This window comes from Canis aureus, chromosome 4 (genome assembly GCF_053574225.1).
Source record: "Canis aureus isolate CA01 chromosome 4, VMU_Caureus_v.1.0, whole genome shotgun sequence".
Taxonomy (NCBI): Eukaryota; Metazoa; Chordata; class Mammalia; order Carnivora; family Canidae; genus Canis; species Canis aureus.
Genome location: NC_135614.1, coordinates 35,002,765 through 35,021,792, shown reverse-complemented (window position 1 = coordinate 35,021,792; position 19,028 = coordinate 35,002,765). Strand labels below are relative to the sequence as shown.

The window sequence follows — 19,028 nt, the reverse complement described above, 5'->3', positions numbered from 1 at the left end:
TTTTAGACACCAATGGAAAGAAACTACGTATTGTTTACACTGACTTTTTAAAAAACGTATTCATTAATATATGAACTGAGAAATGAATCTTTGTATGTGGAGGATATATAAAGACAAAAATCATTAACTTTAGTTATAGATAATGAAGCAATGGACCTTAAGTAAATGGTCTCTTTCCAAAAAATAAGGGTCCAGGAGGAAGAGAAAAATTCAAAACATACTAGAATTCCAACCTTGTTACAGGAGCCTACGGGGTGGCTATAGTTAACCACCCACTTTTCACGTCGACAGGAAATTCTAAGTTCAAATGAATTTGCTTAAAAGTTAACGTAACAACTAGCAGGACAGATATGTGGAGCCTAGTCCGTGAAAACAGTAGCAAAAGGATCAACCTAATAAAACTCAGGTGAAGGAACAAGAATCCATTGTAACTTAATGGAACAAAACCTGATAAAGAAGGAACATATCTCCTGCATCCAGAAATGTTGTTGATTATATTTGATGAAAGGACTCTCATTTAAAACCACCTGGAGGGGATCCCTGGGTGGCGCAGCGGTTTGGCGCCTGCCTTTGGCCCAGGGCGCGATCCTGGAGACCCGGGATCGAATCCCACGTCGGGCTCCCGGTGCATGGAGCCTGCTTCTCCCTCTGCCTGTGTCTCTGCCTCTCATTCTCTCTCTCTCTCTCTCTCTCTCTCTCTGTGACTATCATAAATAAATAAAAATTAAAAAAATAAATAAAAAATAAATAAAACCACCTGGAAATATCAGAAAAAATGCAATCAAGTTTATTTGCTTAGCTGAATTCTCAAGAACATTAGAGAAATCTTCATGCTCTAACATCTAAGTGGAACACTATAGAGATCATAAGCTATAATCGAAGACCTGGCTTTTCTAAGAACACATCTCAGTAATAATAAGCCCAGGTTTGACCCTTAACCTCAGGAGAAAATGCCTTCGGAGCATATAGATGAGAGTTTGACTGAATCCAGTGTATGAATTCCTCAGAGGGTTTACACTTCAGAGACAGTTACCTGTTTTGAAAGATAAATAACAAGAAATTTTGATTGCCTTGATCATGGTGCTGGGTAAATAAACCAGTCCCTTCCAAAAAGTCATAATTGCTATCCTTGCCCATTTGCAGGTAAGGGGTTTAAATTTATTTTAATGTTTCAGAAAGTACAAATTCTGGATATTAACTTAAAGTGATTCTACGTCCTTGATATCCTTTCCAGGAGGAAAAAGAAGGTAGCCTTCTCAACTTTGTCAGAAATAAATACCTGGTAAAAATGAGCTCCCACATAGAAAGTCACTCTGAGCTAAAGTGAGCCGAAACAATCATCAAGAGAATTAAATCTCCAAGGAGTTCAGACAGAGAAATTATTAGATACAGAACATAAAACCTTTACTTAAATGGTTTAGAGAAATAAAAGAGAATCTAAAATATGCAAGGGAAGATTCTGTTTATGAAGAACATGAGTATGTGAAAAGTAAGCCAAATCAAATTCCTGGAAATTAAAACTTATATTCACTTAAATAAAAATTCAGTGAAGAGGGTGAAAAGCAGAATAGATAACTGGATAGAGAAATAGTCAAATAAGAGAGTGATCTCAAGAAATTACCCAGGAGGCAGCATAGAAATTAAATGTATGAAAGATAGGTTGAGAGACAAATGGTGGCTAGACTGATAAGGATCAACTACGTGCAACTGGGGTCTAGAAAAAGAGATTAGAGAGAGTGAAGAAAAAATAATATATTAGGAGTTCATTCTAGGATCAATCAAATACCTTGCTCTTCAAATCTTAGCAGTAAAACAAATCCTAATCAGGAAAAATAAAAATGATTATCTGAGTGTAGCTACTGTTAGAAACCCTAAAATTGGGATCCCTGGGTGGCGCAGCGGTTTGGCGCCTGCCTTTGGCCCAGGGCGCGATTCTGGAGACCCGGGATCGAATCCCACATCGGGCTCCTGGTGCATGGAGCCTGCTTCTCCCTCTGCCTGTGTCTCTGCCTCTCTCTCTCTCTCTGTGACTATCATAAATACATTAAAAAAATTTTGAAAAAAAAAAGAAACCCTAAAATTTTTAATGACTCAAACTTGATAAAAGTTTATTTCTTGCTCATATAAAATCCAAAATGAGCACCATGATTATTGAGTGTCATCTATCATTTCTGCTCACGTTCTTTTAGGTAGAAAACACACAACATATTCCAAAGAAGGATGGGAAATGCAGTGCAGCTTTGAAGCCAGGAAAAGTAAGAAAGGGACATTGATGAATGCATAGCATTGTATCTGGTACATCTTACCTTTCTCATCATGAAATATTAATTTTATCTTTCCCCTGTGCAAGGAGATAACCCAAATGCCCATCCAGTCCTTGAATCTGGTTCAAAGTTGAGTATTTCCGGATGATTCTCGTTCCTCCCATCAGGTTTGTTTGGAGCTCCCCATGGGTCAGTGATCTATGAATAAAAATAATATGTTATCTGCTCTCTCTAATACACAAAGGTGGAGAAGGCACACCGTATCCATAATAAACACTTCCACTGTGAAAAGATAAGTCACTCGTTCATAGGACTAACAAAATCTGGCTGCGCAGGCTTTGTGAAAACTACCTCCTTGTCGGTGGGGAAAGTTCCTCAGAGTGATTTTCATTCTTCTCTCTGGCCACGTGTGAAATGCATGAAGGCACACAGGTCCTTGCAGATATTAGGAGTTATTACGAACTTATGTAGTAACCAAACCGTAGTACTAACACGGCACTAGCCAACGTGCCAAGGTTTTGATGGTGGCACTTGAATGATAGAACAAGTCTTTTTGTATTGTTTAAGGTATTTCAGAGCATCAAAAAGAATTCTAAACTTGTAACATAAAAGGTACAAAAATGTATAGACATAGACGAGTAGGTCATTGAAATGGAACAAGACAGCCTAGGTATATACACCAGTTAAATACATGCACCAGGTGCTTTTTCAAATCAGTGAGAAAGGGGTAGATTATTCAATTATTCAATAAATGGCATTGGGACAATTCACTATTCATATAGGAACAAGATATAAATACCTCACACCACACAGAGAAACAGATTCTAGATAGACAGAATAACTTCCCTTCTTTAATACTATAAAATACACTATAAGATGCATCAGAGAATATTCTCAGATTCTCAGAAAGGGTAAGATCTTTCCTAATCAATATAAAAAAAATTCAGCAGCTGCAAAGTGAATGATTGACAAATCTGATTATATACACTTTTAATATTTTTTTCTTTTCTTCTTCCTTTTTTTTTTTTTTTACAGAGGATTTAATAAACAAAACCAGCAGGCAAAGAAGCCTAGAAAATATAGTCCTCTGAAATACAAGGCAGGAGGAATAAGAAGAAAGGATCTGATAACAGATCCAAATAGACTGAGGCAGAGCTCATTTTAGACTGAAGAATGGAGTTCATTAAATGAGCGGGTCAATTCACACAAAAGGCAACTCTTAAAAAAAAAAAAAAAAAGGCAACTCTTATTGACATTCCGCACAAGGGAAAAGCTAACCGGGCCACGCAACCCGTATCATATCAGTTATGGAAAAAGACAAGATTGAAAACAACGACCTAAGGTTTAGAGCTTGAGATCATCCATGTTTCAGATGTAGAACGTTTTGCTTACATGAAAGATAGATGGTTGTGTCTATTTCCGGCTGAGAAACACACCAGGCCCTCTTGGAAACTCTGTGATCACAAAGGGCCACTTAAATTTGAATGGTGCTTTGGTTCCTGCCCAGAGCCTTCAGTTGTGTTATCTCATTTAATCCTCTCAAAACTATTAGTCAGATAATATCGACCTTTTTTTTTTTAATCTAAGAGACATAAAAGCTCAGAGAGATTTAGACAACCTCCAGAAAGTCAGTGAGCAGAGGAGTTGGGATTCAAATCCAGACCTTCCTCCAACATCGAGACAGTGACATTCCTACCCTGTCACAGTGACCTCTCCTTGTTTATTCCAGGGAGTTTAAAAGACTCTGTAAACAAGTCTAAAAGGCATCACAGTTTGAAGTAAATGATTTGCAACACATGCAACCCACAAAGCACTCCTGAGCTTGCACTCTACAACGTGCTCCTTTGTACCAAGAGAAAAGGCAAACAGACAGAAAAATGGGTAAATGACAGAAACGGACAACTTAAAGATAAAAAATATAAAGGCCCAGAAATACATGAAATTCTGTTCTCCAATACGGATAATCTAAAAATGCAAATCAAAAATGTAAAGCTCCATCACTTCCTGTCCACCGACTTGGTAAAGACCTGGAGGTTCGGTTATACTCAGTGTTGCGTATTTTATTTATTTGAATTTTATATGATGTCTCACCTTGGTAATCAAAATTCAAGAGAAGCAGTACTGATTGATTAGCAATTGATTAGAAAGCAGCTTACGTGGTATTTTCTGCTAACCAAGACCAAGAACTTGCCAGAGAAGAGAGTAAGGCTTTGGCTTCCCTTCCCGTCTCTTCCAGGAAAGTCCTGAGTATATGTTAAATCTCTGGGTAAGAGTCCGTTGAAAGACAAAAACAAAGATTGTTCTGTCAAGGAGGGAGAGAAGGTGAGAGAGGAGGGAGATGAAGACAGAATAGGGAGGAGGAGGAGGAGGAGGAGGAGGAGGGAGCGAAAAGCAAGCAGTGATCAAGGCAGAGTCGGTGTTGGCCAACCTGCGGGCACAGGGGGTGTGGGAGGCAGGTTCGGTCCCAGACCTCTTCCAGCTCCGGTTGTCTGCGTGGACACACATACTTGGCGTCGCGTGTACGAATCCCACCCAGTCTAGTCATCTATACCGATATTACGGGATTTCCATGAAAGCTAAAAGAAGGAGGAGGAGGAGGAGGAGGAGGAGGAGGAGGAGGAGGAGGAGGAGGAGGAGAAGGAGGAGAAATCTGAGTGAGGCCCGGTGTGGGCAACACCTGTTCTTCCCATCATGCACCTGCCTTTGTGCAGAGTATCTGAACTTGGCCACCAGGTGTCCTCCCCCGTCCTCAGGTGATCTGGCCGCAGGGCCCTGGCCGGCCAGCGTGGCCCACGCAGTCATTCTCTGTCTTGGTCTCTGCTGTCCCTGGGCCACTGGGCCCTGCACTCTTCCCCGGACATCTTCTTGCGGCCGGACAAGGCGGCTGCGGTCCTGCAGCTCTACCTGTCGGGCAGAGGGTGGGCGACAGGCGTCTCAAAGCCACCTCCGGACCTGCCTCCCCTGCCCGTGCTTGTCCCTGCACAAAAGGCAACGGTAGTGGGGCCGGGCCAGCCTGCAGGGCTGCAGCCACTCTCCCATCGGAGAAGAGGGTGGCGGGAGGACGTGTGCGGCGGATGCCCTGCACGGGGACAGGCCACGAGGGGCAGGAGACGGCGCACACCAGGATCCTTCCCCAGAGGACGGAGAGTGTTGAGAGGGACGAAGGCCGCGGGCCCCGCGGGGTTGACCGGCGTCGCTGGACCTAGCGACGGGGCATCACAGGTGAGGGCTCAGGCGAGCCTCCGAGGAGGCTGTGGGCGTGCCAGCAGGATGGCCCAAGGCAGCCACACCTGAAAGCAGGATGCTGTTGGCAACAGGTGAGGGCTCAGGTGAGCCGCCGAGGAGGCAGTGGGTGTGCCTGCGGGAGGGCCCGAGGCGGCCACACCTGAGGGCAGGATGCCCCGCCTGACCGACCCCCGCTGTACACTGACCAGCTCAGGGAGCCGGGCCATGACAGGGCTGGGATGTAGGGCGGGGTGCAAGGCAGCAGGCAGTGCTCGGGGACAGCGCTGCACCTCTTCTTCCGACTGCTGTTTGGACACCCACAGGAAAGACCCATGGCATGGATACACCTAAATAAGATGCCTTGGCTCCAAGCACCTGCCAGAAACCGTCCCATATTCCTCCTGCCATGCTGAGCTGCCCTTCCACACCTGTAACACCCCTGGGGTCTCCAGCTTGCTTCCCTTACAAGGTGAGCAAGGAGTGTGGGTAAAGGCATAGGCTGCAGAGGTTAGTTCCACCCCTGAGGACCTCGTGATCTTGAACAAGCTATTTAAATGATTAACATTTAGTTTTATCATGTAAAATTTAAAAATGAAAAGTCCTCGCTGTTAGGGTTATTGGCATTAGAAAGCGTATGTAGCACATAACGTATGAGGTGCTTAACCAGCACCTAGTAGGTGTTCAATGCACAGTTATTATGTGGAGGGTTTGCAGATTGCAGGATTTCCAGAAATGCGTGTTTTTAATTTTAGGTCACTTTTGTATTTGTTTGGCATGTTTCGTTTTCTTATGTCATCAGTTGTGGTTTTGGCAGGAAGTTAGGAGAAGTTGACCCACAGAAAGTTATATACTATCTAGTAAGATGCTGTGTTTAACGGGAGCCTCAGAGAAGCTATGTTACTGTAGTTTTGATTTTTAAAGTATTTAATTATATTTTAATTATTTGCAATTTGATCATCCAAAATGCCATAGCTCGTATATTCCATATATTTAATAATCTACAAATTGCATTTTCTGTCTGGTGTTCTGAGCACACAGTTTCCAAAAAGCAGGTCTCAGGATACCAGTCTGAGAATTCAGCTCAATTCTGACACTGTCTACCTGAGGATGGCCTTAGATTTCACAGGTCAAGGGCTCAGTCCTACAAGATGGGATGTGTGTACATGGTCACAAGCACACACACACACACACACACACACCCCTACACACTTCAGATGGCAGTGGGTTCCTCAGGTTCAATCAATTTGCTACAGCAGCAACTCACAGAACTCAGAGAACATTTTACAGACTAGATTATTGTAAAAGGGTATAACTCAGGAGAGGCCCAGATGGACAAGATGCATAGGGCAAAATGGGTGGGGAAGGGGTGTGGATCTTCCAAGCCCTCTCCACGGCCACCACTCTCCCCACATCTCCAGGTGTTCACCAACCTAGAAGTTCTCCAAACCAGTCCTTTTGGGTTTTCATGGAAGCTTCGTTACAGAGGCACTCTTAGTTAAATCATTGGCCCTTGGTAATTGATTCAACCTCTAGGCCTTCTCCTGTCCCTGGAGGTCTGGAGTTAGCCTGAGAGTTCCAACCCTCCAATCACTTGGTTGGGTCTCCAGGTAATTTCCAAAAATCATCTCATCGACGTTACAGCTCTACAACTCTCAACACTTGAGAGTTGGAAACCCAACTTGGAAATTCCAAGGGTTTGGGGAGCTGTGAGCCAGCCAAGAACTGTGGTCAAAGACCAAATAAATTTGAGAGGTACATTTATTTTAGTCATCTGAATGACCAATTTTATATTTCTTATAAATCACAATATCACACATTTCTTTACTCAGTATTCTGGGAAATGTCTTAATTGATTTTCTGACTTGATGACATTTTGAGCACTTTATTATCACTAAACATTTAAATGAAAGAACAAAATGGACTACTCCTATGTTAAATGCCTTGTCACAAAGAGTTAAGGCACTGTCAACACCTATGTTTATAAAATTGTTTTAAAAAACAAACCAGGGGCATCTGGGAGGGGGCACAGTTGGTTAAGCATCTGACTCTTGGTTTTGGTTCAGGTCATGACCTCAGGGTCATGAGATTGAGCCCCTCATCAGGCTCCATGTTCATAGCAGAGTCTGCTTGAGTCTCTCTCTCTCTCTCTCTCTCCTTCTCCCTCTGCCGTTCCCCCCTGTGCTCTCTCTCCTCTCTCTCTGTCTCTCTCTCTCAAATAAATAAATAAATCTTCAAAAAACAAACAGACAAAACCAAACTAGAGCCTTTGGCAGCTTTCCACCTTCCAGAATCTCTGATGGTGCACATGGTCTGGATCCTGTCTGAGTTCTTCTCCATCTATGTGGATTTTGGGCTCTTCAGGAGTGCAGACTCTCTGCCTCATCCTCCTCTCTTCCCTCTCTGTCTGTCTCCATGGTCCAGCGACATTGGCCTTCCTTACTCCTGGTTTCTGGATCTCTGCCTGGCACTCTTTCCCCTTCTTTTGAAGCTAATGTCTACCTGGGTTTATGTCCCAACTTACGTGCCTCCTTCTCGGGGACACCTCTGGTACCAATATTACCCTCCTCAATCTTTTTATAGCACCCTGTGCTTTTCATCATAGTCCGTATCACAAATGCACTCAGAGCTGACCCTTGAACAGCACGAGAAGTGAGGAGCACCAATCCTCTGCACAATTGAAAACCCATGTATCACTTTTGACTCCTCAGAACCTTAATTACTAATAGCCTACTGTTGATGGGAAGCCTTACCAATAATATAAAGTCAATGAATCCCTATTTTGTATGTTATATGTATTATATACTGTATTCTTATAATAAGTAAGCTACATAGAAGAAAATGTTAAGAAAAGCATAAGGAAGGGAAAATCCATTTACAGTACCACACCGTGAAAGAGCCACATGCAAGTAAACATGCACAGTGCAAACCCATGTTGTTCAAGGGTCAACAGTAAGTGGTTATTTATAATTTTAACTTAATTTCAGCCATCCCTATTAACATGTATTTTTCATACTGAGAGATACTGTATCTTTTAGTTTATTGCTCTATTATTCTCAGCATCTAACTCAGTACCTCTTCAATACATATTTATGGATTGGGTAAATAAGTGAGGAAGCTTGTAGAAGAAGCCAAAGCTGACTCACCTTAAGGCTGAGGCCCAGGCTTGGGTACAAAAATATATTTGCTATTTAGTTGTCCTGCGGATTTGAGCAAGAAACTGAACATCTCTAAGCCTTGGTGTCTTCTCTTCTGTAATATAGAGATGCTATATTATCCCCTCCCAAGTTTATTGTAAGATATAAATTTGGGTGTGTCATGTTCACAAAAACTTATTATAGTGCCTGGCACATAGTAAGCACTCGACAAGTCATCAGTGCTCAAGGACTACTACTATTCCTTGTAGGGATCTAAAATAGGGATCTAAATATGTCCATGATCTGGGCCTTGCGCATGTGCCACTAAAACCCAAACAGCTGATGTCACTTGAGTGAACAGCAAATCTTCCTCAAAGCTGATCAAGAGTATGAGGATCCTGATACGGCACAAGAAGACCTTCATCTGCCTCTTCACACGTAGTCTGAGAGACAAGTCATCATTCGGGGTGTGGCATCGCACAGCTTCTCCCACGAGAGCTGCTGGCTTTCCAGACAGAGCCAAAATCTGACCCTCAATTACATTGTTTAACATGATGGGTGGTGTCTCTCCTTCTGGGAGGGCTCGACAGGATCTTATACTCATCACCTTAGCAACTTCTAGTTACTAGCCAGCATCACAAGAGGAAGAGAATATTCCAGTAACACACAGTCTGGGCAGACACTTAGACTTCACATCTAAATTCACAACACATAACACTCTCCCACCCCCAGGAGTCCACACCGTCTAGTAGAACACAGGAATATCCAGTTCCTTGGAACCCAGCCTCTCCAACATTTCCGTTTCAGATGCAGTTTGTCCTCTACATTAGCACAACAAAACCTTTTCTAAACGTCTATTTAATAATCTTTCATCTCTGATTAAACCTTGTCGAAGATTATGTTGTACCAGGAAGAGAGCACTGTTCCTTGTAGAATACAACCTCTGAGAAACTTTGGAGGGGGAGAAAGCAAGGTAAAAATGAAATGTTCATGGGGTCAACTATTATTATTAAGTGAATTCACTTAATAATAAAATATCAAGTAGTGCGGCGGAGAGAAAACCATGGCTAAATAGCTGTGAAGACAAAGGCAGGATTTGTTCAGACAGAGATGGTTTAGGAGAAAGAACTTCTTGGCCAATCTCCATCATTATGGAGAACAAATACATTATATGCATATAAAAGGGAATTTCACGTTGAAGCTAGTCTCAGGGTTTGGAACTACCTAACAAGGAGAAAAAAAACAAGACAAGACAAAACAAACAACCCAGCTTTGCCATCGAGTTGATGCTAGAAAGCTGATCCTCAGGCAGGGATTACAGTTGCCAACTCTCTGACCTCTTGAATCTAGATGAGGTCATGCAGTGACCGAGCCTCACCAAGGACAAATGAGCAGAAGTGCTCCTTATTCCTTTGGGGCAGGAACATTGACAAAGTGGGGATGCTGTCTCTGTCCTCTATTTCCCCGTCTGTTAGCTATTTTCTGAAGAATCTGAGGGGATTGGGAAACCACAAATTGGAAGGAGTCTGGATTTTATAATAAGTGTCTGGAGAAAAACCACTTACGGACCAGGAACATCCACACTGTACTGTCGCGTTGTAAAAAATACATTTCTCTTGTCTAAAGGCATTGAAATTTTATGAGCAATTATTATAGCAGGTAACATTGTCCCAATTAATATATGCTTTTAAAAGGAAAGAAAGTCATATATTTTTTAAAAGGTTCTTGAGAACTTGAAGTCATCCAAGACGTGGAAACATCTGACAGGGTGAGTGGGATCCAAATTCTATAAAGAGGCAGCTCTGTGTTTAATATGCGACAAGATTTATCCCTGGCACATGTTTGTTCTACTCACATAATTTCTCTGGTCTTTTTGACTTTGTCACACTTTGGGATTCTGATAACCATTTCTGTAATATTACCAGTTACCAATTTACAACACTTTTTAGTTTTTGACATTTGGCTCCTTGACTTCATGCCCTGTAATGGACATTGGGGACCAGAGAGTCACCATATATGAGCTCATTATTTCTTCCCCAGTGTATAGAAGGCATGATACGTGCAACAGTCAGCACTTTCGCTGAGACACAGGCCAGAAAGCCATCCCTCTAATCATCCAAAATATATGAAGCAAATAAACTGCAGGCAGGCAGACAAAGCCATTACCAACTCTCAGAACAGCAAGAACTTGGAGAACCAGGGGCACCTGGGTGGCTCAGTGGCTGAGCGTCTGCCTTCGGCTCACATCGTGATCCCGGGGTCCTAGGATCGTGTCTTGCATTGGGCTCCCCACAGGGAGCTTTCTTCTCCCTCTGCCTATGTCTTTGCCTCCTTCTCTGTGTCTCTCATGAATAAATAAATAAAATCTTTTAAAAAAATTAAGAACTTGGAGAACCAGATCCTAGCCCACTCATAGGATATGCTTGGTCCCAGGACTGAATGAAGTCAGGGTGATTTTTAAAGAAGAGTTCAAGGGCAGCCCCAGTGGCGCAGCAGTTTAATGCTGCCTGCAGCCCAGGGCGTGATCCTAGAGACCCTGGATCGAGTCCCATGTCAGGCTCCCTGCATGGTGCCTACTTCTCCCTCTGCCTGTGTCTCTGCCTCTCTCTATCTATCTATCTATCTATCTATCTATCTATCTATCTCTATCTCTATCTCTATGAATAAATAAATAAAATCTTTAAAAAAAATAAAAATAAAGAAGAGTTCAAGTTGATAAAGACAATGGTGATCATCAAAATCAGAATTATTGTGATTATTTTGTTTTGTTTTGTCTTTTTCATCATCTAGAGACTCTGTTTGGGTAAGTTTGGAGCTGGACTTGGGTAATTGCAGTTTAGACCAATTTCCCGTGTGCTTATAATATACATTAACACTTGAGAACTACTATTAGTTGAGAACTACTATTTTGCTGTAAGTTGTAATACATAAGCAGCCAGGAAAATTTAGTATAATGGCTGATACAAAAACGTAAACAAAATTATTTTGTTCTAACATCAAATAGGAAATGGAAGGATACAGCTTCTTTTTTTTTTCTTTTTTTCTTTTTTTTAAATACGGCTTCTTAAAGAAGAAAAACACATCACATATAACCTACTAGAAGCTATATGAATTATAGGTCCTGTCCTATACCACAGAGTCTTGCCCAGGTACCTCAGCACCATGGAGATAACACACTCCACTGTAGGCTCTTAAATGGGTGAATAAGTGTCTATAAGGGAGAGGCTAAATCCTGAAGCAGTATCACAATGCATGATGGCACTGGCATAAGGAAAGAGTATATCCAGAAAAGGATGAGTGCCATTGGGTTGTCCATCCTTTGTGGACACATTTCAACCCGATGCTAAGTTGGTTTTATAAGCTCTCTACTGGAAAAATCTAGTGTGATGGAGCAGTGGAGTCATTAAAATGAGCATAGATATGGAAATTCAGGTCTAAACTATAAGCATCCATACTACTACCCAGAGTTGGTCTGAAGGAAAAGGTAGGATAATAATTACCTTGTTCTCCGCATTATGCTGAGTACTTCATCCACAATGTAAGACTTCACCTTCCAAAGGTAAGTGCTCTACTATATGTAATTCAACGTATATACTTATACTATATATTTATATATATTTTTTGAATATCTGGGCTCTTAGCCCTATCCTTCCCTAGATGAATTAAATCAATACTTGATAAAAGTTCTTTTCTAGTCCCAGAAATTCATTGATATGCAGCATCCTGTCCATTCTCCTTGCCAATACCCTAAAAGCAACATAATATCAAGGGGCATAGGTAATAGAGAATAAACAAGTTTCAAATACGTAGAGTAGGCATCCAGACTCAAAGCCTCATTCTTCCTTTTTACTGCTGCTGTTAGGCTCACAAAACCACTGCTCTTGAGTGTGAGGTTTCACTTCTCACACTCATAGACGATGTCAAGACTACATGGATCAGTGGCTTTCTGGTTCCAAAATGCAAAAATCAAGGCCTTCTTCTGTCACAGGACATCCACTGGTAAGTATTTATTCCTTGGGGTCAATATTTTGTGTGCAATTTTGGTGGCTTATTTATCATCTTCTCCTGGCCTACCTTTTGTTATCCTCTCTTTCCAGTTCAACTTCTCTCTGGAAATTGTAGCCCTGCAGCAATAATATAGTCCCAAAGTTGCCATCATTCATTCCGCTGAAGGCCCTGCTCCCTCTGACTCCTCCCTGCACACATCCCATCATTACCTGTGCTTATTTATAAGCAGATCTATGTTTTTTAAACAACCTTACTGAGGCTTGGAAAAGCTCTTCTATGTGATTAAATATTCAGAGAAACAGTGACTTTTCCGGTGGTCAGGCTCAGGGTGAGTGCCACTTGGAAGAACACTGCGTTCTTTCCGGGTGAACTGCTGTGTCAAAGAGCCATGAACGCAGCTGAGGGTTGCTCACCAGGGCCAGTGAAAGGCAGCATCAAAGGAATGATCTGAAATGTGAAAAAGAATCAATAATCATTCTTCAAAATAAGGCCTTTTCAAACATGGCAAATGTCACTGGCTCTTGGCAACACTACTTGGGATTTATTCTCTCAAAAAGGGCACCACCACAGGGCTGGAATAAAAAGCCCTGGTATGTTATTCTTTGAAATGGCAAAATGACAGAAAGGCAGGCGCAGGAATTCATACTCAGATGCAAATTAAATGTGCATAATTCCTTGGGGGGTTTTGATCCATCTTCTCTTAAAGGCCGTGCTGCTAAGGTAAGAGTGGGGCTGGCAGGGGTCATTTGGGTGCAGACTGGTAAGGACAGAAGGTGTCACAGCACAGCCTGGATGCCTTCACTCACACCCCAGTTTCAAATAAACACCCAAAGTGGGAGCTAATTTCTTGCTTCTTCAGCTGCTTCTGTCTCACATGACGCAGCTCAGCATCTGACCCCTTCCCTGTGCCCACCTCTGAACATCTCGAGCTGATTAGTCCTCTTTTCTCCTTCCCTTGACCCCAAATCAAGCCCCCCGGGTCGCCCTGATGGCCTATCCTCTGGTTCCCTAATGCTGGTTTCTCATTGCTTCCATGCATTCCTCATGTTTACATCAGAAGAACGGGCCCGACACGAGTCTGATCATACCACACCTCCCGCTTACCTCTGAATCTGTTGGGGGTGATCTACAAAAACAGACATTCTGCATCCTTTCCAGTGTAGCTTTGGTCTTTTTTTTTTTTTTTTTTTAGCACAGTCTCCTCTATGAACCCCCCAATCCCTGTAATGTCACTAGAGCTACCTTCCAAACACACCATGCTCAAATGTATGCCATGCCTCCTCCCAGCCATCCACCAGGGAGCAACTTGTATCCGCCCTTCAAATACCAATGTTTATAACAGAAGACTTCATAGTGATAAAAAGAGCTACAGGTACACACTGTACCTGGAGGGATCTCACAGATGAATGCTGAGCTAAAGAAAAATGTCACAAAAGAGAACATACCCTACAAAACCCACTTATATGAAACTCAAAACCAGGCAAAATAAACCCATAGTGATAAAATGGAAGTGCAGAGAGCTGACTTAGGGGGCTCCAAAGAAGTCCACTTGGGAGAGAGAAATGCCCCGTCCAAGACTTTGGTCAGGGCGGTAATTATGTGGGCACACACGTACAGGAATGGGGGGCGATTACACGGGCGTGTAGGTACATGGAAACGCCCGCTGGCCAGTGAGGGTCTGTGTGCCACACCTCACTCCGGAAGGAGGCAAACGCCAGCAGGGGGGTGACGCTTGTGGGAAGCATATCTTATGTTCAGCTGGTTGCCACATCCCAACCTCTGCTCATAAAATCAGTGACCCTCTTCTTCACGCTCCCACGGCCTGTTATAGCTACAGTTCCAACAGATGCTCCTTATCTGTGTCTCTTTTGCTCTTAGCCTGTGAAAAAAGGATCGAGAAGCATTTTCTTTTCATCCCCAGCACTTAACACAGAGTCTGGTCCAATGTTGCCAGACGAATGCAATAAAAATCACAAATAGAAACGAGTGGGCCCCTGTGCGTGCGGGGCCCTCCAGCTGCAAACGTCCATGAGCACGGCTGCGGACTTCTCAACGGGGAGAACTCGGACCCTCCATCCTCTATGGATAAACGGCACTGTCTTCCCCACCAAGAAGCTGAGGGAAGGCCCCATGACTTACCCTCCCTGGAGACGTCCAGGCCACGCGGCGCTGGGCCAAGAGAGTGCACAGGCCGGGGTCACGCAAGTCAGCTGCACAAGCATCAGGCCGGTTCGTTGTTTAAAGCAAGCAGGACTAATTTGCAGCTGTCAGTCAGTTCAGTGAGATCTGCCTCACTCCTGAAATTTATTGACAGGCTCTAATAACTGGCACCTAAATTGTCTTTTCTGGAAGCAAAGCGACGAAAGGCAAGATCCGGAAATGGGACGCGCACCTCTGGTTCCCAAGCGAAACAGAAAGAGGCCGTTGTGGTCATATAGTTTTTATACCATTTTCAAATCCTTACAGACATTTCTGCTATTGGAAGTTGCCCAGATTAGCTTGCTGTTTTTCTTTATTACTGCAGGGCTAATACAGTCTGAGTGTTTTGGCAAGGTTTACCGCTCAGAGAGTGAGGGGGAAAGGAGTCGTGATTGCCTGTAATAAAGAGGGTGGCGAAGACTCAGGCTCAACAGCCATTTTATTGAGGGACTTCTGGTGATGGGCACTTTGACATATTTTAATTCAGATACTCTCCACAATAATGCTGTGCAGAGGGATTTGTGAGACCAAATTTACAGATGAGGAAATTGAGAGTAGGGAGGTAAAATAATTGCTCGGTACCACATAATGATGCTAAAGTCAAAATGTAAATTCATATATCTCATGCTAACTCCTATGAAGTCTGATGAGGTAATAACTCGCGATTTTATAGATGCAGCCTTTAGGACAGGAAAGGTCCTTCCTAGCTTCCCTCAAAACTCATCATCTATGTTTACTCTACTTCAATAAACCAGCCTCCTCAACCAAGAGGCCTCTATCATATCAATCAACCCGAGGCAGTATTTGCAGACAACTACTAAAAAAACAAGCAATTACACATCCGTTTATTTTTGTATATGGTAGGGAGACATAAGAGGCAGAGAAATCAGCCCTTGCTCTCAAGGAGCCCCCCGTCTAAAATTAAGAGAATTGGCCACTTCTCCAACATGCACAGGAAGTCAGGGAATGGTGTCCGCATGATGATCTCTGCACTTGTTTCTCAAGACAGCAAAAAGCAGCCCCCTCCTCTGCCATCGCTCCTGCCTGTGCTCACACTGGCTGTTGCTATTGTGAGATCTTGAGGGATGGCAATGGGCTGCATGACTCTGGGTGTCCAAGGTAGCCATCTCCGTCTCCTGGACTTCATGCTGGAGGTTAGGACAACACTCTAAATGCAGAAGGAATTGATGGGATAATAATGCTTGGATGTTGGGGCCTCAGTGGGGAGCATGCAGGACTTGAGTTCTTTTTTTTTTAATAATAAATTTATTTTTTATTGGTGTTCAATTTGCCAACATACAGAATAACACCCAGTGCTCATCCCATCAAGTGCCCCCCTCAGTGCCCATCACCCATTCACCCCCACCCCCCGCACTCCTCCCCTTCCATCACCCCTAGTTCATTTCCCAGAGTTAAGAGTCTTTATGTTCTGTCTCCCTTTCTGATATTTCCCACACATTTCTTCTCCCTTCCCTTATATTCCCTTTCACTATTATTTATATTCCCCAAATGAATGAGAACATACAATGTTTGTCCTTCTCCGATTGACTTACTTCACTCAGCATAATACCTTCCAGTTCCATCCAGGTTGAAGCAAATGGTGGGTATTTGTCATTTCTAATGGCTGAGGAATATTTCATTGTATACATAAACCACATCTTCTTTATCCATTCATCTTTCGATGGACACCGAGGCTCCTTCCACAGTTGGGCTATTGTGGACATTGCTGCTATAAACATCGGGGTGCAGGTGTCCCAGCGTTTCATTGCATCTGAATCTTTGGGGTAAATCCCCAACAGTGCAATTGCTGGGTCATAGGGCAGGCCTAATTTTAACTCTTTGAGGAACCTCCACCCAGTTTTCCAGAGTGGCTGCACCAGTTCACATTCATAGCTGAAAACTTTCCTAATCTGGGAAGGGAAACAGCCATTCAGATCCAGGAAATAGAGAGATCCCCCCTAAAATCAATAAAAACCGTTCAACACCTCGACATCTAATAGTGAAGCTTGCAAATTCCAAAGATAAAGAGAAGATCCTTAAAGCAGCAAGAGACAAGAAATCCCTGACTTTTATGGGGAGGAGTATTAGGGTAACAGCAGACCTCTCCACAGAGACCTGGCAGGCCAGAAAGGGCTGGCAGGATATATTCAGGGTCCTAAATGAGAAGAACATGCAACCAAGAATACTTTATCCAGCAAGACTCTCATTCAAAATGGAAGGAGAGACAAAGAGCTTCCAAGACAGGCAGGAACTGAAAGAATATGTGACCTCCAAACCAGCTCTGCAAGAAATTTTAAGGGGGACTCTTAAAATTCCCCTTTAAGAAGAAGTTCAGTGGAACAATCCACAAAAACAAGGACTGAATAGATATCATGATGACACTAAACTCATATCTTTCAATAGTAACTCTGAATGTGAACGGGCTTAATGACCCCATCAAAAGGCACAGGATTTCAGACTGGATAAAAAAAGCAGGACCCATCTATTTGCTGTCTACAAGAGACTCATTTTAGACAGAAGGACACCTACAGCCTGAAAATAAAAGGTTGGAGAACCATTTACCATTCAAATGGACCTCAAAAGAAAGCAGGGGTAGCCATCCTTATATCAGATAAACTAAAATTTACCCCAAAGACTGTAGTGAGAGATGAAGAGGGACACTATATCATACTTAAAGGATCTATCCAACAAGAGGACTTAACAATCCTCAATATATATGCCCCGAATGTGGGAGCTCCCAAATATTTAAATCAATTAATAACCAAAGTGAAGAAATACTTAGATAATAATACACTTATACTTGGTGACTTCAATCTAGCTCTTTCTACCCTCGATAGGTCTTCTAAGCACAACATCTCCAAAGAAACGAGAGCTTTAAATGATACACTGGACCAGATGGATTTCACAGATATCTACAGAACTTTACATCCAAACTCAACTGAATACACATTCTTCTCAAGTGCACATGGAACTTTCTCCAGAATAGACCACATACTGGGTCACAAATCGGGTCTGAACCGATACCAAAAGATTGGGATCATCCCCTGCATATTCTCAGACCATAATGCCTTGAAATTAGAACTAAATCACAACAAGAAGTCTGGAAGGACCTCAAACACGTGGAGGTTAAGGACCATCCTGCTAAAAGATAAAAGGGTCAACCAGGAAATTAAGGAAGAATTAAAAAGATTCATGGAAACTAATGGGAATGAAGATACAACCGTTCAATATCTTTGGGATGCAGCAAAAGCAGTCCTAAGGGGGAAATACATTGCAATACAAGCATCCATTCAAAAACTGGAAAGAACTCAAATACAAAAGCTAACCTTACACACAAAGAAGCTAGAGAAAAAACAGCAAATAGATCCTACACCCAGCAGAAGAAGAGAGTTAATAAAGATTCGAGCAGAACTCAACGAAATCGAGACCAGAAGAACTGTGGAACAGATCAACAGAACCAGGAGTTGGTTCTTTGAAAGAATTAATAAGATAGATAAACCATCAGACAGCCTTATTAAAAAGAAGAGAGAGAAGACTCAAATTAATAAAATCATGAATGAGAAAGGAGAGATCACTACCAACACCAAGGAAATACAAACGATTTTAAAAACATATTATGAATAGCTATATGCCAATAAATTAGGCAATCTAGAAGAAATGGACGCATTCCTGGAAAGCCACAAACTACCAAAACAGGACTTGAGTTCTTTTTTTTTTTTTTTTTTTGACTTGAGTTCTTTTTGAGGAATTGATTATATCTACTGTATACAGGAAGGATTTAATGGGGAGGAGTTAGTTGTATATTAAGGATATTCCATTCCACAAAGATTGGTTGAGGATCTACTAGGCGCTAGGGTTGCGAGCTCCAGTGAGGAAGGCAGAGGTAAATAATGTCAGTGTGGGAGCTGCCCAAATAAAATAGGGAAAGAATGTTATACCACAAGTTTGAGTTGGTGGCTCTTTTGAATTGTTTTTCTATTTGTTGGTTTTGGGATTGGTTATTTCTATTCGATTGTTTATCTTACTGTCTTTTCCTTTCTTAAATAAATATTCAGAATGCACTCCTTTAAAGGTACTGGATCAGATACTACATTAGGGTTCTCCAGAGAAACAGAACCAGTGGAGAGAGAGATAGAGATAGTAAAGGAGGGAGGGAGATCTATTTTAAAGGATTGGCCAATGCAGTTGTGAACGTTTA

The 19,028-nt window shown here is 42.5% G+C and overlaps 1 protein-coding gene across 1 annotated transcript in view; it reads right to left on the bottom strand.

Annotated features, from left to right (window-relative positions):
- Positions 1 to 766: 766 nt before the first annotated feature.
- Positions 767 to 19,028, bottom strand: part of LOC144312493 (uncharacterized) — a 245,802-nt gene continuing 227,540 nt past the window's right edge. Inside the window, exons 7-8 of the transcript XR_013377984.1 lie at positions 2,307 to 2,462; positions 767 to 1,033 (exon numbers count right to left, since the gene is read on the bottom strand). The gene's annotated coding sequence lies outside the window, so the exon portion shown is untranslated. The remainder of the gene's footprint in view (positions 1,034 to 2,306; positions 2,463 to 19,028) is intronic.